General features: G+C 48.2%; 1 protein-coding gene across 4 annotated transcripts in view; it reads right to left on the reverse strand.

The window, feature by feature from the left end:
* AMACR (alpha-methylacyl-CoA racemase) overlaps positions 1-22989 on the reverse strand; it is a 421886-nt gene that overhangs the window by 300128 nt on the left and 98769 nt on the right. The window lies entirely within an intron of this gene.

Consider the following 22989-nt stretch of genomic DNA (forward strand, 5'->3'; position numbering starts at 1 on the left):
CAGGTCTATGATGGTGTTTTGTCTCTTCGCTCACGAGGTCCAGGAGGGGTCGACGATGACCAGCAGCCGGATTCGGGAGGTCCCACGACGTCTGCAGCTGTCGGCACCCGGATTGGAGCCAACAAGCCTTGACAACCGCAAGTCTCATGTGGAGTGAAGATTGGCAATGGTGCAGACCAGCAAGGTCTGATGGACTTACCCAGCGAGGGTAAGTGAGGGCAGGCCCAGAGCAACCAGGCGAGCCCTTGAAGTCGATGTGGAAGTCTTCAGGTGAGTTACTAGCCAACGGGCAAGCAACAGCGAAGACTCCTTTGCAGGAAAAGTTTAACAACAGCCCACGGTCACTCGGGATGGGGTAGGCCGCTGATTTTCGGTACTAGACCTGCTAGGGACTTGGACAACAACTGGTCCAAAGCACAACTTCGTTGGACGTAGATTAGGGCTTGCACTCGAAATCAGTGCACGGTTCCCTGGTATTGCTGTTCCTCGTCACTCGTAGGGTCCAGATGCCACAGCTTCGCTGGGGACTCAAAATGGCCGTCGAGAGGTCAGGAAATCCGCTTCAGGGGACGCAGGGACTTCGGGCTCCGGCGGGAGCGGTAAAGTTTGCAACCGTTGTTGAAGAGTTTTGGTGCCTGCCAAGCAGGTGAGTCACTCCTTGACTCCAAGGGAGATTCTTCAGTCTTCCAGAGATAGTGGAACGTCAAAGGGCCAGGATTCTTCTATGTAGAGCGTCGTCCAGGTGTAATCTAAGTTGCATTGGCAAGCTTTGGTATCTTATAGTGAAAAGATGGGAGGGACTAGCTCTATGACCACTCCTCTAGGAGGGTCAGGGTAGTGGGTGGTTACACCCACTTCCCTTTGTCCAGTTTCGCGCCAGAGCAGGGGCAGGTAGCCCCTGAACCGGTTTGAGCTGGCATATGCACAGAGGAGCCTACTACTCCCCCAGTGCAGGACTTCAAAGGCACTCTAAGAGAGCACCCACCCAGCTCCAATACACTAAATCCTGTCTGGGAGGTGGTAACACCTCCCTGTGACAGGATACCCTTTGTTTGACTTCCTCCACTGCAAGTTTCGGTCAGCAGCAGGAGGGCAGGCCTGTGTCTGTGCTGGTGGCATCCATTTTGTGATGCCAGGGCTCTAGAAGATTTCTACCGTGTAGTACAGTGGGTACATGTCGTCCCCTCTAGAAGGGTGGGATCCTACTCCCACACCAGTTACTGGCGTGGGGGTAGGATTCCAAGTTGTTTGACACCAAACACAACATGTTTTGATGCAGTTATTCCAAAGTTAGCATTTACCGCGAGGTTATAATGCACTTAAGAGTATATGGTTTAACCGCATCCACAAACAGCAGTAGAGAATAGACTCTGCTAGCTGCAGAGGGGTCCTGCTCAGGCAGAAGCACCCCCTCACATAGTAAACCAAGCACCCTGCCCTCAGGATTGTTAGGGCCTGCTAGAGGGGTGACTGATAGGTTTATATGTGTGTGTATGGTGAGATATAGGAACCTATACCTCAGTGAGGAATGCTAACAATACCTCACACAGGCTGCAGTAGCAGGCCTGTGGTGTCAGATTGTGAATGCTTCCCAGGGGAGGCATAATACATGCTGCAGCCCCTGGTGGGCCTGTGAAGTACCAATGCCCTAGGTACCCAAGGTACCATATACTAGGGGCTCATAAGGTACCACAGTATCCAATCACTAGTGCATCTAATATGCACACCAATCATTTAAGGGAGTAAGCAGATAGGCTGGGGCCCTGGATAGCAGGATCCCAGCCAGACTAGTCAAAAACCATTCAAACACCAGGAAAAAAGTGGGGGCAACCATATAGTCAGATTCCACCTTCCTACATAACCCCCCCCCCCCCCCAAATGAAAGGAGATAAGGCTAACCTTACCCAGTTAAGCCTTTATTTCCTGAGTGGCCATATAAGGAAGAACCTGCACTAGCATGGTTGCTCCCTGTCTCATGGTCCACTTGGGAAATCCTACCCCAAGGGGTTTTGGAGTTTCTCCAAAGTCTAGGGAAATTACCTGTATTGTTTTCTGGTACAGAAGTAGGCTGGTGGGGTGTCTGAGTCTGGAAGTGAGGCTCTATTTGGGGTGGTCTCAACTTCCTCAGCACACTGGTCACCATGGAAGCCTTTCTGTCCATGAATGTGTCATATCTGGCCCTAAGGGTCAACCTCTGGCTGCCTACAGCTGGGGGTTGGGTCCCACTGGTTGGAGTAGTGGAGGGCATTGGAATGTTTGGGGCAACTATGCCCCAGGTTTCCCTGTGCCCAACAAAGTCCATCTGGGGGGTACCTGTACCTAGGGGTAAGGGGGATCCCTCAGTTTGTAGAGGAATATTCACCTGGCTAGAACTACTCTGCTGGGTGTCCCTAATCTGCTGATGAGGGGGTTCCTCTGGACAGGGGCCCATTAAGGGTCCACTGACCTCCCTGACCTCTGCAGCCCTGGGCTGACTGAGGCAGGGTAGAGAGGGGCAGGATACCTGCTCCAGACTGGGTGCCACCTTGGAAGGATCCCCTGCCATCAGAGTTGTGGCCAGGACAGGCCTGACCAATTCTGGGGCAGTTACTTCACAAGGGGCAGGGGCAGCTCCCTTAGAAAGCTGACACTTACCTTTAGTCTGATAGGGGGAGGACTGTTCCTCACCCCCTATGCTCTCTGTTTGTGTGGAGTGATCCATAGTTTCAGGCTTCACTTCCCTTAATTTCTCCTGGGGTGGAGGTGAGGTCCTCAGGGTCTCATCCACTTTCTCAGGGATGCCTAACATTCTTAAATGGGCATTGTGGTCTACTTAAGCCCAGGCTGAGATTTCCAGATCATTCCCCAGTAGACAATCCACAGGCAAGGTTGGGGACACTGCCACTCTCTTTGGGCCAGTGACCCCTCCCCAGCTGAGATTTACCACTGCCATGGGATGGTCTGTCCTAATTCCATCAATATTGGTCACCTGGTAGCTAAACTCAGGTAAAAGCTGTTCTAGGGGCACTAGTCTCTTTGTCACCATGGTGACACTGGCCCCTGTGTCCCTGTAGGCCACAGCCTTCTGACCATTGATCATGGGCTCTTGTCTGTACCTGCCCAAGATATTGGGACTCATGGTAAAGTTGGCAAACCCCATGCCACCATCACAGACTAGAGTTGCTTGTGTAGGGGACCTGGTTAGGCCAGAGTCCACCTGAGTTCCCCAAGAAAACCCAACTAAGTTTTTGGGTGCACTCCCACCACCTGGGGGATTACTACTGGTAGTAACAGGAGGTGTTGGAGCTGCAGTGGGAGGAACATTTTCTTTATTGCCATTCTTTGGACAGCTGGAGTCAGTTTTCCAGTGTCCAGGTTGCTTGCACACATGGCAATATGGTTTCTTATTGGAAGAGGAAGTATTTTGGGACCCACCCCCAGAACTGGGTTTTTGGGGCCCTTCAGGGGACCTTTCTGTTTTATAATCCCCACCTTTCTCTTTGGGCTTAGTGGAATCTTTCTTCTGGTCACCACCTTGGTTCTTGGGCCTAACCCTGGTTCTGACCCATTTGTCTGCCTTCTTTCCCAATTCTTGGGGAGAGGTCAGATCAGAGTCCACCAGGTACTGGTGTAAGAGTTGGTTTTGACAATTATTAAGGATCTGCTCTCTCATAATCAAATTATACAATCCTTTAAAGTCAGTGACTCTACTGCCAACTATCCAACCCTCCAGAGCCTTGGTAGCACAATCTACAACGTCCACCCACTCCTGAGTCTGTGCTTTCTGGGTGTCTCTGAACTTAAACCTGTATTGTTCAGTGGTTAAGCCAAACCCATCTATTAATGCACTCTTCAGGGATTCATAGTCATTAGCATCCTCTTCTCTAACAGTGAGGAGCTTGTCTCTCCATTTATCTGAAAAGGAGAGCCACAAGATTGCTGCCCACTGTTTCTGGGGGACCTGTTGAACTTTACAGGCCCTCTCCATAGCAGTTATCCATGTGTGGATATCATCCCCACTCTGGTAGGGAGGAACAACCTTGGACAGGTTCCTATGGTCTGGAATGTAATCTGTGCCTCTAGGGACACTGTTGCTGCCACCAGGGGTATCTAACCCCTCCTTCTTAGAAGCTCTTTGGAGCTCAAAGGCTTCCCTATCTAAGGCCAATTGCTTGGTTCTGAGGGCAAGCCTAGCTTCCTCATACTGTAGCATCTTGAACCTTCTTTCAGAGGAGGACTCCCTGGGAAAATTGGAGTTCCTCTGGTGAACAGATTCTCTTCCAGAGTGGTATGAATGGTCAGAGTCCCCTGAAAGGGACCTAGGCCTTCCTCCCACTTTGTCAGTTCTCTTAGGGAGAATTCCTCTGTTCTTTTCAGACCCTTCTGGGTCTGGCCCTTCAACCACAGACTCTAGGTCATCTTGATTTTCATCATCAGACCCAGAGACTATGTTTGACCCACTCCCTGATGCAGACCCACTTGCTCCTAGAGCTTGTCTCAGGTCATCTGCTACTAACAGATCTATCAGGTGTTGTGATGAGGGACTCCTGCCCACCCTCAGTTGTCTTTCAAAGCATAAGGCCTTCAGTTCAGTGTAGGCTATATCTTTGTACTGAGATGGGGTGGACCCACTGGCTCCACCCTGGTGAGACATACTAGTGTTGTGCAGTGTTGTACTACCTACACTAGTTGAGGCCTACTGGACCTAGCTTGAGCTGTAGCAAGGGTGTGCTGGTCCCTTCACAAACAGCTCTAAGTTCTGTAGAACTTATTGATACTAGCTTGACTTTATATGTACCTTGAGTACCTTTAGTGGTTTTCAGTTAGTAATTCAAATAGAGATTTTCTGGTAAAACAATGGCAAACTGGAATCCCACATGCTGCCCACCAATGTGAGAAGTTGGCCTGGCATATGCTGGTCACTAGTTATAGTGGCCACCTTGCACCAGTCCAATTCGACTCTTGTGGTAGATAGGTTTAAGACAACCTTTAAAGAAAGCTATCCTAGTGGTAGCTGTGGAGAGCAGCCTTCAGGCTAAGTCTCTGAGGAATGTAAAGCAGCTTGTTTTACCTTATAATCTCTTGAATTACCAAATGAAAAGACACCACAAAGGTATATATATCAAATATATATGTATTTATTTCTAAATATACTCTACTAATCTCTTTATGAGATTAGAGCCAGGTAAACATTCAAAAGATCAACAGTTCTCAATAAATTAAGCACAAATATGGCTGTAGCCCTGAGGGCGTACCAGACCATATACTAAAAAAATGGTATAACAAACTCGACTTGCAAAATGAAGAGGCCTAGGGCCTTGGGAATCGCCGGGGCTTCACTTCTGCAGTGTTAGCAGGTAAGTAATCAGCCCACAGGAGACGCGTGCAGTGTCTAAACACACACGCGGGTTTCCTGTATGTTTCAATGGCAAATGTCGCGGTTTGTAAATTACAGTTTTAGGGCACTTCGCAAAAGTCAACAAGCAAGCAACTTACAGGGTAAGTATTTCGAGGGCCAACACACACTTGGGCACCAGAGTGCACGAGTTACCTCACCCAGGGAAGCCGGGTGCATAGGTGTCCTTTGGTGTCGGGTCGCGATGCTGTTTTCAATGGGGTTCACTGAAGACTTGCTGCTTGTGACGTCTGGAGAGGTGTCCGTTCGAATCCGAAGATGGATTGGAGTTGCAGAAGACCTAGAAATTGAGGGGACAGAGTTCAAAGTCACTTGCCAGTGACCGGTGGCCAGCAAGATGGATGACCACAGCTGTCGCGTCTCTTCAGGTCGATGATGGTGTTTTGTCTCTTCGCTCACGAGGTCCAGGAGGGGTCGACGATGACCAGCAGCCGGATTCGGGAGGTCCCACGATGTCTGCAGCGGTCGACGGTGTCGGCACCCGGATTGGAGCCAACAAGCCTTGGCAACCGCAAGTCTCGTGTGGAGTGAAAATTGGCAATTGTGCAGACCAGCAAGGTCTGATGGACTTACCCAGCGAGGGTAAGTGAGGGCAGGCCCAGAGCAGCAACCGTGACGACGCCTTTGCAGGAAAAGTTTAACAACAGCCCACGGTCACTCGGGATGGGGTAGGCCGCTGATTTTCGGTACTAGACCTGCTAGGATCTTGGACAATAACTGGTCCAAAGCACAACTTCGTTGGACGTAGATTAGGGCTTGCACTCGAAATCAGTGCACGGTTCCCTGGTATTGCTGTTCCTGGTCACACGTGGGGTCCAGATGCCACAGCTTCACTGGGGACTCAAAATGGCCGTCGAGAGGTCAGGAAATCCGCTTCAGGGGACGCAGGGACTTCGGGCTCCGGCGGGAGCGGTAAAGTTTGCAACCGTTGTTGAAGAGTTTTGGTGCCTGCCAAGCAGGGGAGTCACTCCTTGACTCCAAGGGAGATTCTTCAGTCTTCCAGAGATAGTGGAACGTCGAAGGGCCAGGATTCTTCTATGTAGAGCGTCGTCCAGGTGTAATCTAAGTTGCATTGGCAAGCTTTGGTATCTTAGTGAAAAGATGGGAGGGACTAGCTCTATGACCAATCCTCTAGGAGGGTCAGGGTAGTGGGTGGTTACACCCACTTCCCTTTGTCCAGTTTCGCGCCAGAGCAGGGGCAGGTAGCCCCTGAACCGGTTTGAGCTGGCATATGCACAGAGGAGCCTACTGCTCCCCCAGTGCAGGACTTCAAAGGCACTCTAAGAGTGCACCCACCCAGCTCCAATACACTAAATCCTGTCTGGGAGGTGGTGGTAACACCTCCCTGTGACAGGATACCCTTTGTTGGACTTCCTCCACTGCGAGTTTCGGTCAGCAGCAGGAGGGCAGCCCGATTTCTACTGTGTAGTACAGTGGGTACATGTCGTCCCCTCTAGAAGGGTGGGATCCTACTCCCACACCGGGATTCCAAGTTGTTTGACACCAAACATGACATGTTTTGATGCAGTCATTCCAAAGTTAGCATTTACCGCGAGGTTATAATGCACTTAAGAGTATATGGTTTAACCGCATCCACAAACAGCAGTAGAGAATAGACTCTGCTAGCTGCAGAGGGGTCCTGCTCAGGCAGAAGCACCCCCTCACATAGTAAACCAAGCACCCTGCCCTCAGGATTGTTAGGGCCTGCTAGAGGGGTGACTGATAGGTTTATATGTGTGTGTATGGGGAGATATAGGAACCTATACCTCAGTGAGGAGTGCTAACACTACCTCACACAGGCTGCAGTAGCAGGCCTGTGGTGTCAGATTGTGAATGCTTCCCAGGGGTGGCATAATACATGCTGCAGCCCCTGGTGGGCCTGTGAAGTACCAATGCCCTAGGTACCTAAGGTACCATATACTAGGGGCTCATAAGGTACCACAGTATCCAATCACTAGTGCATCTAATATGCACACCAATCATTTAAGGGAGTAAGCAGATAGGCTGGGGCCCTGGATAGCAGGATCCCAGCCAGACTAGTCAAAAACCATTCAAACACCAGGAAAAAAGTGGGGGCAACCATATAGTCAGATTCCACCTTCCCACACCATCTACAAAAGTTATTCTTGGACCATTAAGCTTTCTGAGAGTAAGCCACCAAATCCTATTCTGTAACGATTAAATAACTGAATGTTAAAAGCTTAAGTCCATTACCTAGTCTCCAAGAACTAAGCAATTACAGGTGCATACACACTCCTGGTGAGTACACAAAACGTAAAAAAATAGATGGGTGACACACATTTGAACACCTATCAGAATTAAGGGGTCTATTAGGATGTCGGTAAGAAAACCTCCCGGACTGCCATGGTAATGGGAAAAGACTGCCCGCAAGGACCGCGGCATTACCGCTGGTCCAATTAGGATGCTACGCAGTCGAAATCCGACCGTGGCGGTGGGATTCTGGCGATTAACACTGCGGCGGTCGCTGCTGCCAGCAGCACCACCGCGATGTTAAAAGGTGCATGTCCTGCATCACCCTGCACTGCGTTGCAGGCACTGCACAGTGCCTGCCACCTGGCACAGGGAAATGCCCATTGCACCCACACCCCCCCTCAAACACATTGGGTGCCCACAATGGGCCCCTGGAACCAGTCTCCGCCAGCCTTTCAATGGCGGTCCCACCGTAGCGGAAAGGCTGGCTACCGCCGGCATCCTAACAGTGCCGGCGGTGCTTGCCCCTGAACCGCAACAATTGCAGTGGTCCAGCTCCGCCCGTAAGGCAAGCGGGCGGACTGCAACCGGCGGAAATGTGGCAGGCGGAAAATCACATAGCCGCGGTCACGACCGCAATGCTAATCAAACAGCCGGTTTCCCGGCTTTCGACGGCGGACGGATGGCTGCCGCCAGACCGGCAGTGACTCGGCGGCGGTCATCCGCTCGCCATCCTAATCGACCCCTAAATTAGCTCACATGCTTGGAGAATACGTCATAAGATCCATTTGTATTGTGCATGATTCTCGTGGAGAAGGCATTATAATCCAGTGTGACAGCCAAAATGACTGCAGACCATATAAATCATGCAAGTATTTTTTAATCAATCTACTTTGTTTACTGTTCAGAAGATTCTTTGATACCACACCCCCAGATGCAATTATAATTAAGCCATGGAACCCGGTTTTATTTGGTTCACCTAATAAACATTTGTAGCTTTTTTCTAGCACACTATTACACTTTTGCCTGGTTGTGTGCATGACAACTACTTGTAGTGTTAAACAAAATGAGAGGACTGAATATAACCCATACTAATACATCCAGATTTTACGTGCTCTCTCACAGGATACTGCAGATGGCATCATTAAGATCATCTCTGAATACAGCACACATGCTTCGACATCAAGGACATCACTTACACTCTAAAATATTTTGTGTTTAAAATAGTCCCACAGTTTCATTATTATTGTTAATAGTTTCTATATTGCCATGTGTTCAAGTTATTTGTTGTTACATGCTACCCTATACTATAAGAAAAGATAATCTTTTATATGGTTTACCCCTCTTATTCTTGCCTTAACTGTTATTAATAGCTACAGACCTCAGTGCACTTTAACCCTGCTAAGCAGTGGAAAAGTGCCTGTGCTCCCCGTTCAAAATGATGAACGTTATGGTACACAGTGTATCCAGAGCCTGTAAGTCAAATGCCACTAGTGGACTGCAGCACCTATTGTGCCATCTAGTATAGTGACAGCGTAAAACATAGCTTCAGGCCTACCACTTTAGCCTGAATAGGTCAGCTTTAAAAATTGCATTTGACCCATCAAAAACAAAACCCTTCTGACCTTCCTTTTAAATGCTAATAATGTTAAATGTTAATAAATATCCCTAAGTATTATGTTTTGCTCATAAGGCAGGGTGCATAATATTTAAAAGTAGGACTTGTAGAAATGCATTGTGAAACCAGTCCTTACAGTGAAAATGCCCCAAAAGCTATGTTCACTGCAGCACAGCGGACAGTTGCAGAGGAAAACACTGGGATGCAATATTACATTTAATTGTTCTATCTCTGGCTAGGAAACCCTTAAATAGTCATTCTTGGACTCTTAAAATCCCAATTTAATTGTGAAGTTGGATTTTTTTTAAAAACAATTAAGGAAAAGGTCATTTGCATTAGCTGCCAGCTGCAGCGCTCTGAGCATTCAACCCTGAATGAGGTGTGTAAAACTGCTCTCAGAGCAGGGGTTAAAGGATTGGGTGTAGGGAGCCATTTCTATTCCTCTAGCGAGATGACCACTTGCGTAGTGCCCAGGAAGTTAATTAACTTCAAAGGGACCTTCTCTGTCACAGGCAGATGTTAGATGACACTTGCACAGGCAGCTTTTTTCCTCTCCCAAACAGGCAGGCTTCAATCCAAGTGGGTAGGGAGCAGCCCCCATAATGTGACCACATAGGAGGGGTTGGGCACACAGGATCTGCACAAAGGGAGAAGGGTTTCACCATTTAGGATTTAAGTAGAGAAGTGGGACTCTTTACAGTTGGAGACACAGAAAATGTTGCAAAAGTGGGTAGGGTAATCTATGAGAACGTTTACCCCATTGGTTAGGGAGGAGCCACCAACATCCAAAAGCTGATGCTTGCATAAATGTAGCATCCCCTAAGAACACTACTGGAACTGAGGAAGAGAACTGAACCTGCAGCGACCTGAAAAGAGTCCTGAAGAACTGAGCCTGCTCTCTCTTGTACCCGGGCCACAGAGGTGGACTCCAAAGGACATAAGGCTGACCTCATGTTCAAGCTACAGGTACACAGCAAGCTACAAGAGGCCTTTCATGCATCTGCACAGCAGACCAGTTCCATCAGGACCTGCCCTGGCCCATGCTGTTGGCCTCTACTAGAGTAAGTCCAGACCACCATGTTCTGTTCCTGAGGACTTGGAACTCTTGGTAGTGAGAGGCTGGACCTGTCCTACCACCCCTGAAATCCTGGGATCCTGAATCTTTTTGGCTGCAAAGACTTCTGAAAGACCGGAACAAACCTGTCAAGGTGACCCAACAGGGATGCGTTGCTGCTGGACTAGAGAGTCAGGTTTCTCCTGCTCAGAGCTTTTCCCCAGCGGCAAATCTGATTCAGTGAGATTTTGTAGAGAAGGTATGTGGATTGATGGAGACTTCTTTATCCACAGACTGCAACCTTGCCTCGCTGGCAGATTTTGGAGTTTCATTTCAGAGACTAAGTCTGATGTTAAACCCTGACTGGGTAGAACCTGGTTTCCATATCCGACCACGCTCCATCACAGTCTGCCTCAAACTGAGCCTAGGTAACGGTTTACTATGACCGGTTGACTCAGTTGGGGCTGAGCGCTTTCAGCACTATTTTCTTTTTGAAATTTAAACATTCATATCTGTGGTTTCTCTTATAAGATATTTGTCGATTTGGTGTCATTTTATTTCTTAAAATTTACTCTTTTTTTCTAAATCAGTTTGGGACTTTCTTGTGTTGTGTTTTGACTTTATTACCGTTTTGGTACTGCATACATACTTCACAAATTGCCTCTAAGTTAAGCTTGTCAGCTCTGTGCTGTAGCTATCAGAAGGTCGAGCTCGGGTTTATATAGTGACTTTAGTGATTTACCCTGAAAAGGATTATGTTTGTAACTAAAGGTGGGTAGACACTCCCCTAAACTAACAACCCCATTTATTACACATAACATCAGGACACACTCATACCAACAATTCATATTGTATACCAATACTTTTTGTACAGAAAAATTCGGAAGGCATATCAACTGAGATAGAATACACATGTAAGATAGCAAGCAGGTGGCTAACTGGACCAGGAAACTGCTGGGGACATCGGTAAGTAGGTAATAGTGTGAGTGGATGCATATTTGAGTGGCGAGATGATCAGAAAAAGCACAGCGGTTTGCAAACAAAGACCCGAGATTAAGTGTGGGTGAGCGTGACAGAGTGAGGACCAAAGTGGTGCCATGAAATGCTCCAGAACTCCTATGATGATTAAATGTGCCTATTTGGTTCAAAGATACACACATATGCTACATAAAGTTATATAACAGCTTAATAATCCTATGATTCTTCCCTTATTGGAAACATAGCAGACCATGGCTCCCAACTAGTTATCATCAAGGGATGTAACTTCTTTTCTCCTACAAAATAAATTGCCTGGTGAAAGAACCTCTGCCGTTTGTCCTTGGGTGGATGGTGGAGTAGATCAAAGGACTAAATACAGCGAAGGTAGACAGGAGCCTTCAAGATCCCAGTGCACCCAGGACTCCCAGATCTTCTAGAGGCTCCTTTGGATCAACCGTGTCAGGCAAAAACAAACAGAAACACCCCCACCCAGTCTGCCAAAATGTTTCTTAATGTACTTTAACGGTAGGCACACACTCTCTGTCATAGTACTATGTACTCCTGGGAAGTTGAGGCCTCAAGCAAGACATTGCTGAAGGTTGAGGGTGGAAGTGGTAATATGCTCGGATTAAAGGTTACATATTAAAATACGTAATTGAGTGAAGGAATTAAAGAATACAGTGGTTATACTGCACCAGCACCAATTATTTAAAAAATAGATTCAGGGAGCACCTAAAAATATATGTGGATACTTTCAATTATAATATTTAATTTCATTGTGGGTATAGAACAGTCTATATGCGACTTTGATTACATATATATCTCCATGATAAGAAAAATACATGATAATCCTCAGACTATCAGAATGTTGGTAATGCATCCGAATATATATACATCAGATATTGAAAGTAGTAACAAAATTATACAAATTCAGTAGTCAACTTGTACTTTGCCTCTTTGTTTAAGTGATATTCCATCTATCTACATGTGGAAAGCTCCCAAGCGCTCCAGGGTTATTCCCCTGTCCTTTCAGCACTTAAAACAAATAAAGTATCTCTTTCAAATAAGTCTTAAATTAAGAAAATGTTAATGGATGATTCATATGTTCAGTCTGAGTAATAAGTAAAGCTCAATCTAGCAAATTTTTCTTAACATGATGAACATGGCTGAAGTGTTACTTAATAAGCTGAATGGGGTGAGGATCTATCATATGGCCAAAAAAGTACAAATAGAAGGGAAAACCTATCAGCGTATGAAGTCAGTAGCCTTTGACCCCTGGTCACTGCGCCGCTGTCCCGTGTGCTGCTGTCACTCCTTTTACTCCAGGACTGTGCTTCCAGGCATGACAGCCTCCTGTTGATCCTGCTGCATGCTCCCAGAGGTCCGCCTTCTCAGGGTGGGCTAACTGTATTTATAACTGTATTTACATTTGGGTATTTCGTTGCATCTGACGTAATTCCTCTTGCTTTTGTGTCATTTAGGTTAATTTCTGGTTTTATTTCTAATTACTGATTCTGACATCGTCACTGCCACACCCGATGGATACAAGATGATACACTGAGACCGCGCAAACACGGCGGAGGCATCGCCATCATTTTCAAGTAAACCATCTGATGCACCATCACCACCCCTCATGGAACACCTTAACTTCCACCTCCAAATCAATGCCAAGACCCCAATATGAGGCACCCTCACTTACAGACCACCTGGACCCCGAGCAGCCTTCTACAATGTCATCTCCAACCTCATCACCTCCCTCGCCATCGTCTCCCACCATTATGTCCTGCTCAGTGACCTCAATTTCCACATTGATGACCCCAACACCTCCTTCATAGTGAACCTCAACAACATCGGCCTCACTCAATTGGTCACTGAACCCACGCACAAATCCGGCCACAAACTCAACGCCATTTTCACCTCCAGCAACAGACTCAAATTTACCCACATCAGAGAACTAAGCTGGACCACCCACACCATTGTACACTTTTCCATCTCCAGCAGAGCTCAGCACACCACCGCCAAGCAGCACTGCGGCACCCACGGCAACTAGGACAAAGTCACTGAGACTCAATGGACTCAGGACCTCAGCACCTCACAGCCCGAAACTTCAGCCGACCTCGACCAGGCCGTTCAGAACTTTGCCGCCTAGATCAACAAATGCACAGAGAGTCGCACCACTAAAACCAGCAAAAACCAGCAAAGCCTCCAAACAGGCCAAATAGAACACACCAGAGCTCAGAACCATCAAGCGCAACTGCTACCGACTCGAGAAGCGATGGCGCGCCTCCAAGGACCCTCCAGACAGCCGCCACAAAGCAGCCTTCCGCAGCTACCACATGCAACTCAAGGAAGTCAAGAGAGCAGCCCTCACCAACCGCATTGACACTGCATCCAATCGCACAAAGGAACTATTCAGAATCATCAAGGAATACCCAAACCCGTCAGCCAGAGAGAACACCATCCACCCCTTCCAAGAACTCTGCGACTCCCTCTCAGACTACTGCCACAGCAAGACTGCCACTATCTACAACAATTTTGATCCCCAACATAAACACCCTCAAGCAACCAGCGAACACCAGCGGAACGATAAAAACCTGGTCTCCACTGACCTCCTTAACCATCAGGTCGTTCATCCACACTAGGGCACCCACCAACCCCTGTCCCCACCATCTCTTCAAACTCGGAGACTTCGAATCAGCACAGAGCTTGCCAGAATGCTTAACACCTCCATCTCCACAGCAACCTTTCTAGATGGATGGAAACATGCAGAGGTCAGACCCCTCGTAAAGAAACTCTTAGCGGATCCCAGTGACGTAAAAAATTACCAACCGATCTCCCTGCTTGCCTACCTGGCCAGAGTACTCGAGAAAGTCATCAACCAACAGCTCACCAAATACCTGAAACTCAACCCCCTACTCGACGCCTCACAATCAGGATTCCGTGCCAACCACAGCAATGAGACCACGCTGCTTGCCGCCAGAGACAACATCAGATCTCTCCTCGACCCCTGAGAAACTGTGGCTCTAATCCTCCTTAACCTCACTGCTGCGTTTGACAACATCTCCCACCACTCCTCATCAACAGACTCTGCAACTCCAGCATAAAGCGAAACGCCCTCAAGTGGATCACTTCTTTCCTCTCAGGTCACACACAGAGCATCCAACTGCCTCCCTTCACCTCCGCACCCAAAGCGATCACATGCCATGTTCCTCAAGAATCATCCCTCAGCCACAGCTGTCATCAGATCCCATGGCCTCAACATAATCTGCTACACTGATGACACTCAACTCATCCTCTCAAACAACGAGGACCCCACCAACGCCAAAGCCAGCTTTCACCTGCTCCATGACCGACGTAAGCAAATGGATGAAAGACAGCTGCTTCAAACTCAGCTTCAACAAAACTGAAGTTCTAATCTTCAGGAAAAACACCTCCACATAGGACAACAGCTGCTGGCCAGCAGAACTCGGACCAACCCCCACACCAACAGACCACCCAGCAACCTTGGTATCATCCCCGATAGTCAACTAACCATGAAACAACAAGCCAACAAAGTCGCATCCTCTTGTTTCCATACTCTCTGCATGCCCTTCAGAATCTTCAGATGAATCCCAATCAACACCAGGAAGTCGGTCATGGAGGCCCTAGTCACCAGCCACCTCGACTACGGCAACGCTTTCTACGCAGGAATCTCCAGCCAACTCCTCAAAAGACCACAGCCAGACTCATTCTGGAACTCTTCAAACAGACCCACATAACCCCACACCTCAGATACCTCCACTGGCTCCCCATCCAGAAGAGATGCAAGTTCAAGATCTTCATTCATCCATACAATGCTCTACACAACTAAGGACCATCCAACATCAACCATCGACTGAACTTCGACCAACCCGAAAAATGCCTAAGCTCTGCCTCACTCGCCCTCAAGCACACCCCCATATTACCCACAGCGGGGGGCCCTACTTCTCTTACATTGCCAGCAAGACCTGGAACAATCTAACCCTCCACCGCTGAACAACACCCTCCCTGGCGAACTTCAGAAAGAAGCTCAATACCTGGCTTTTCGACTGAGACACAACACCCTCAGAGATGCCCATAGTGATGACAGGTCGGCACACTAAAAACGCTGATTGAGTGATTGTCAGAGCAGATTCGTCTTTGTTCTAGTATAGTCTCAAACCACTCATCTAAATAAGCGAAATTACGGCGTGGCCTGACCGAGCAGCAAGATGGCCGCTGGGTGAGAGGGCTCTGCCAGCTGAGGACCGATCCGGTAAAAATCCTGCTGCGAACGTGACTGAGAAACATCGAATTTGGCGCCGCTAGCACCACAAATGTTATGTGCACCTGGCGAACCGTGAAAAGCCGTATTTGAAACGCCCTGAGGGCTCCGATTTGCCCGCCGTCTGAGGCAGACGGGCGGGTCTTGTCGGGCCTTTTGCGCGAGACGGAGCCCCGCTGCTTGCTTAGCCCAAATGCCCGAGGATTGGTGTGGATGGATACCGGATGTGCTGCGAACCGGCTCGGAGCTGGATTCATCCTACAGATCCTGTCCTAACAAGTAAGGTGTTGGCACAGTGTGAGGCCCTAGCGAGACGTGCTAAGACCGGTGGGCTCGGGGCGCGAGGAGAGCAAGATCTGCACAAGCAAGTGAGGCCGCAAACGCACCATCGGAGGAGTTGCAGCGATGCCTATGCGGCAGCAACCACAACCTTTAAATCAAGCTGCACTGTCAAGGTGGGAAAAGTGACAGTGGGCACTGAAGTTGTATCCTCCCTTGGCCCAGAGAGACAATTGCAGGTGGAACAAAGAGCGCTGTCGCCCTGCGAGGAACTATAGCTTTACAGGAGCTATTGAGGATAAGGCTGTGCTGCCGCTGGGTTCTCCCGGACCCCCTGACCAGGCGCATTGTGTACATCGGCACCTGGAGTGTAGCGCTGGCGAATGACCCCCTGATAATAGCCGGGGCTTGATTTGTGGCGGAGAGCGCTGCCTCTGTATCTACGCAGGAGGCTGAAACAGCGCTGAGGAAGGGAGGCTGAGATGCACTGTGGGCTCTACTGTGCATTGGGATCTGCAAGGCAACACAAGGTGCATTGTGCACGTGGCGCTGGTGATTTGCTCCCCCCACCCCCCGGTAGGGACCTCACGCCCTCTGGGTTTGGGGGGGGCATAGCTGTAACAGTGAATGCGACCTTGCCTGCACTGAAGCTGGTGTAGCTACACTCGATCCATCTGGGAGCACCAGGCCTTTTTCCTAGGCACCTTGTGGCCACTGGCACCAAAGGGAGCTGATATTGAGAGGTTCCTCCCGAAATAAGTGGCACCCACTGGGTTGGCCCCGCGCCACGTCCTGGTGGTTCAGTGGCAATCCGCTCACGAGATCGCAATAGCATTAGTCCTGAGCCCAGTGACACGTCTGTAATAAGTGGGGGATGCCTGGAGATTTCTATCCTTTGCCATCACTCCACAGTGTCGGAAATACCACGTTGTGATCAATTGGTGACTAAGCTGAGAGTGCGCATTAGTCTGGAACTGGGCGGGGCATGGTAAGACACTATCAATTATCTGCCATTATTTGAATAACACCACTGGGAGCAAAAAAAAAAGGGGGAAAACAGACGCAAAGCAACCAAAACTGACATTTGAAAATAAAAGACAAACGCGTCAGGGAGATGCCGACCCAGACACGGCGCATGGCCCACTAGACAACACCGAGGGTGGGAGTGCTGATCTCCGCAGTCTTTTATTGGAAATGAAGTCAAGCCTCAAAACTATTGACTCCAAACTTGATGGCCTTAATGCCCGGCTTGACCATGTCAAGACTCAAGTAGACACTCACGAACTCCGGTTAGTCCAGCTCGAGAATCGCCATACTGAAGTGCACAAGTTTCAGGTTGAAACCAAAGAGCAACTGCTGAACATAGAACAGTTCTTCACGTTCATAAGGGCCAAAAATGACAATTTGGAGGCTCAGTCCCGGAGGAACAACATTCGCCTCATAGGTATTCCAGAGACCTGGCTACTGGGAAAATGGAACTCTTTGTGGAGGAACTGTTAAAGGATATCTTTGGGTCAGAGTTGTCTCCAATGTTTATTGTGGAACGGGCCCACCGGGCTTTGGGTCCTAGACCTCCGGTGGGTGCAACCCCCAGGCTGATCCTTGCTAAAATATTAAATTATCGTGACAGGGATGCCATACTCAGGGGGGCCAGGGAGCGTGGTCAAATTTCATACAAAGGGAATAATGTTTCATTCTATCCCGACTTTAGTCCTGGTGTCCAGGCGGCACGTCGAGAATTCACCCAAGGCAAAAAGATCCTGCAGTAAGCTGGCGTGCCATATGCGCTGCTCTACCCTGCCAAGCTAAAGGTCACGCACAACAATAACACAGACGCCAAGTCGGCACTACAATTTGATAAACATATTGGTGGGACAAAGAAACAAATGGCGAGCACTGATAAGCAACGTAGTGTAGACAACAGTTTAAGCGACAATGACTAATATGTATTGTCAGATGATATTATGTTTCTGTTTAAGGTGTGTTGTGGCCGGGCCTTCGCCTCTAAGGGCACAATAGCGAAGGTGTCTGTTATGAGAATGCTGTGATCTGGTCTACGTTATATACAATTCTTTGATCATGTTGCACAGAGAGATTATATGCCTCGGCCCCCGGTTCCTGAACTGGGTTGTATGCCGATTTCTCCACGCCCCTCAGGGAGATCTCCCGTGTATTCACTCTGTATCACCGGGTGCTTAGATTTTTCTGGTTTCCTTTGTTTTGTTAGTTTAGTGGGAGGGGTATGTTACCTCAACCTGTTTGAGGGGTTGGTGGGGGTGGCATCTTAAGAGGGGAAATAAAAAGATTCAAATTAAAATGGTAGGAACATATTCGGGCGTACAATTTATGCCAATCGCAGTGCATTGTACAGGATACACTCCAGAGTGGAATAATTGGTCAGCAGAGACAATGGCCACATATAATTGTTTAACCTGGAATATACGGGGACTAAATGACAACAGGAAGGTCCGCCTCGTGCAATCATATCTAGTCAGGCACAACATTGACATATGCCTTCTACAAGAAACGCATCTCTCGAGTCAGGGGACCATCATACTACAACACAGGCACTGGGAACATATATATTTAACGACCTACTCCAACTACGCTAGGGGGACAGCGATCCTAATCCGGAAGAACGTTGGCTGGACTCAGACTTCCTCGAAGTCAGTGTCAGATGACAGATACATAATATTAGAGGTAACACTTGGCATGACAAGGGTTGCTCTGGTAACAGTCTATGGCCCTAATGCGCACTCGCCCAACTTCAACGACCTGTGGGGCACTGTATTAAAACTCGGCTGTGAAGGATACTTATGGGGGGGGGGGGGGGGGGGGGGACTTTAGTGCCATCCTAGATGACGCTCGTGACCACAGAGGAACATCTCGTGGATTACACCCAAATGCTAGTGCTGCATTAAATACGCTAGAAATGGATAAGAAACTAGTGGACACCCAGACGTACTGGAAGGCACTTGCGTCACGGTCCAACATTCCGCTTGGTCTCGTAAAGACCTTTGGCTTATATCCAAAGACATCGCCACGTGGGTGGTGGACACCAGACACCTCCCCCAAACTCTCTCCGACCATGCACCCTGTCTGTTGAGGTTTCAGGTAGCGACCACGCCCAGTCGCGCATTTACATGGAGACTCCCATCCCACGCCCTATTAGATGCTGCCTTCAGAGAGGAAACTAAACAAGATATACTAGACTACTTCACACTTAATGAAGGTTCGGTATCATCTCCGTCCACCTTGTGGGAGGCTTTCAAGGTGGTGATCCGCGGCAAGTGTATAGCCTGCCAGGCAGGCGTATTGAAGGCCATACGCCATACCCTCAAGACCCTAGAAACCGATATCCGCGAGCTGGAACTTGAGTATTTTCGGACTGGAGACCGAGTGCTACTCTCTCAGATTAGAGGCAAGCTTAGCGAATTTGAAGAGGAAGCACAGCAGGAGGTTAACTATTTAGGGAAGAATACACAGGCCATGAAATATGGGGAGGGGGATAGACCAGGGAAAACACTAGAGGCCCTGTTCAGTACCCCACGCACCACTGATTACATCATTGAATTAAATGGTAAGGAGCAGCAGACGATTAGGGGTACACAAGAAATCAAGACCCACCTCACAGAGTTCTATTCGGAGTTATACAATTCACAATACGCACACTCGCCTGAAAGCTTACAGCCGTATTTTGAATCAATCAAGCTATTGTGGCTTGGTAAGCCTATCTGGACTAACCATTTTCTGAGGAAGATGTCGTTGGAGTCATAAATAGTTTGCCACCGGACAAAGCCCATGGACTAGAAGGCCTGCACGCCTCATTTTATAAATGTGATGCTTCCATTCTTGCACCTCATCTCATGGTGGTTTATCAAGAAGCCCTTAATACAGATGCATTATCCCCCACTCTTAGGGAGGCAGGCATACAGTTATTACTCAAATCTGATAAGACATCCGCCCCAATGTGTTTCATATCGTCCACTCTCCCTCACCAACACCGACAATAAAATGTATGCCAAACTATTATCAAACAGGGTCTAACCATTATTGCTGCTCATTGCCAGGCCTGATTAATCGGGATATATCCTCGGGAGATCGACTGCGCATAATCTGTGTACTTTTTTTTGCTATATTATATTACCTTGATCCACATTTCCCTGCAGTGGCCGCATTCCTAGATGCTACTAAAGCATTTGATTCTCTTGAGTGGTCATTCCTTTTTGCTTTTCTTCAGAGAATGGGGTTTAGCCCGCTTTTTATCAAACAGATATGACTTCTATACACCAGCCCTACCGTGCGCCTATTTGTCAATGGTCAAATTACTGAGGCATTCCACATAACCCGGGGTACGAGGCAGGGCTGTTCCCTATAACCCTTGCTTTTTGCAATAGCGATGGAACCACTAGCAGCGTGGCTGAGACAAAATCATGCAGGGAGAGGACCGAGTTTCACATCTAGAGGGATAATAATATCACAATATGCAGACGACATCACTTTATACATAAAAAATCCCCAAACTAATTTACAGCCAGCACTGCGGGAGATTACCAAATTTGGAGGCCTGTCAGGCATGCAGATTAATTGGAAGAAATCTACGTTATTCCCACTGCCTGAGGACACTACCCCATTTGAATTAGACTACCTGCTCTGTTGGGCGGAGGGTCTGGTGAAATATCTTGGGATCTGGTTAAGCAGAGATATCCACGAATTATGGAATATCCCTTGCTGGAAGGATAGCTGTTGCTAAATTAATGGTCCTTCCCAAATTTCTTTATATTTTTGTCAATGTTCCTCTTATACTCACTCAGGCGTTCTTTAACAAACTCCGCACGCTGCTAGTTTCTTTGGTGTGGGCAGGGGGGCAGGACAGAGTCGCTTGGGAAACACTGATACTTCCTCAGTCAGGGAGGATTGGGGGCACCACATTGTTCCTTATACACATTTTGTGTTCAGGCGCAATTCTTATATTTTTGGATGCACCCGATCCCCTTCCAACCACATGTGGCAGTTAAGTGTGACGTAGCTGCGCCTACTCCCTTCGATGTGGCGCTGTACCAACCATATAAACGCCCCGTCATACTATTGACACCACAGAAACACTGATATGAGCCTGGTACAACCTCCAACGTAGAGCTAATACACCCACGCTGTATGCCCCCTTGACAGCCCTGGCGAAAAATCCACAAAATGCCCCCATTGGAGGACCAAAGCGCCATAACGAGGGCTAGGAGATTAGGTATTAGCAGTTTTGCAGATTTACATCGAGAGGAGGGATTCCTTGGACCGCCGGCGTCGACTGACACACCGCCCCCTTCTTTTTCTGATACACTACTCTATTATTGTATACGTGCAGTTTGCCACCAGATGCACGATACATTTCTGTACCCTCCACCCACTCTGCAGGTACTGGAGAATATTCTCACCACTCCAGCAGCGAAAAAGCTCATTACTAGACTCTACACCTCTATGCAAACACATCAGCCAGTGATAACTCCGAAACATAGGGAGCAATGGAATACTGAGTTGCACCCACACATATCAGAAAAGGAATGGAATTTCTGCTGTGCTCGCTGCTTACTTGGTGTTAATGCCCGTTGCTTCTAGGTCAAAAGATATTTGGGGTCCATTTGTGAATTGGCTGCTGGTGGCGAGACCTGCTACAACTGGCCTCGGCGTGGCGGTAGTGGAAAGTTAACTTGCCTCTCGATTACATGTAAATGTTCGTTATATACTCACATCTGTGTTACCTGGTCTGCTAGTCCCCTATACAGGCCGTATGTATATTTATCAAGAACTGTGAGTTCTGTTTTCATTGTACGATTGTAAATGTATACCTATAATTGTATCATATGTTCTTAACCTGCCCATATCTACTGTGTTTCTTGCACTGAATGCCTTTTTGTACGGTCAATAAAAAAAATAAAAAAATTAGGGAAATTGCGTTGTCCTGTGGATTTCACAACCCCACGTACACAGCTCCAAATTTACAGTGACAAGTCGTGTTGCCATTTTTACTAAACGTCCTACCGCACTCATGTTAACGCTCATCCAAATAATTTTGGTCTTATGCAGATCTCTGCCTAACTTTGATTTCCTGACCTCGATCCTACAAAATATGTCACTGGCCGCTGAGCTACCTTCATTAATGTCTCAAGGGTTGCTACTCCCACAATCTTGTATACTCCGTCCTAATGATGTCCTGTTTCAACACCATGCGCATGCTCCGAAAGATCTTTCGATGGATCCCCACCGAAACCAGGAAGACGGTCACCCAGGCACTCGTCACCAGCCGACTGGACTACGGGAACACCCTCTACGCGGGATCCACAGCCAAACTACAGAAAAGACTCCAGCGCATACAGAACGCCGCCGCACGACTCGTCCTGGACATCCCCCGCCACAACCACATCTCCGCCCACCTGAGAGACCTGCACTGGCTCCCCGTCAGCTAGAGGATCACGTTCAGACTCCTCACCCACGCACACAAGGCTCTCCACGACCTGGGCCCCAAGTACCTCAACAACCGCCTCACTTTCTACACGCCCACCCGCCAGCTGCGATCGGCCCGCCTCGCCCTCGCCACCGTTCCACGCATTCGCAGAGCCACCGCCGGAGGAAGATCCTTCTCCTACCTGGCGGCCAAGACATGGAACTCCCTCCCCATCCACCTACGGCTGACCCAGGACCATCTCTCCTTCAGGAATCAACTCAAGACCTGGCTTTTCGAGCAGTAATGGACCCCTCCCCCCTAGCGCCTTGAGACCCTAGCGGGTGAGTAGCGCGCTTTATAAATTGTTTGATTGATGGATTGATGTCCTGTGTCACTAACCTCTTTCGGATTGAAACGTCGACATCTCTATAACTCTGGATTAATAGAGGAAGCCAACAACTGTAGCTCCTCTCCATTTAACTCTCGAAGGCCATTGCTTTTTTACATACTTTACTTTTGTTTCTATTCATTATTTGCACATTTGAATCATACAAGCACTGTTCTGCTTCCCCTTGCACTATTTTAGCACCTTTTATTTTTACTGTTAATGCCTAGTACTTATTTTTTTGTACTAGCTTAATGTATCTTTGTGTGTCCAACATATGTCATGCTATTTGATGTACTTTTTGTATAACTTAAATCCACTGTCTGGCTGCGTGAGGTACGATTTATTTTA

Source organism: Triturus cristatus, chromosome 2_1, assembly GCF_964204655.1.
Source record: "Triturus cristatus chromosome 2_1, aTriCri1.1, whole genome shotgun sequence".
In the NCBI taxonomy this organism is placed as follows: Eukaryota; Metazoa; Chordata; class Amphibia; order Caudata; family Salamandridae; genus Triturus; species Triturus cristatus.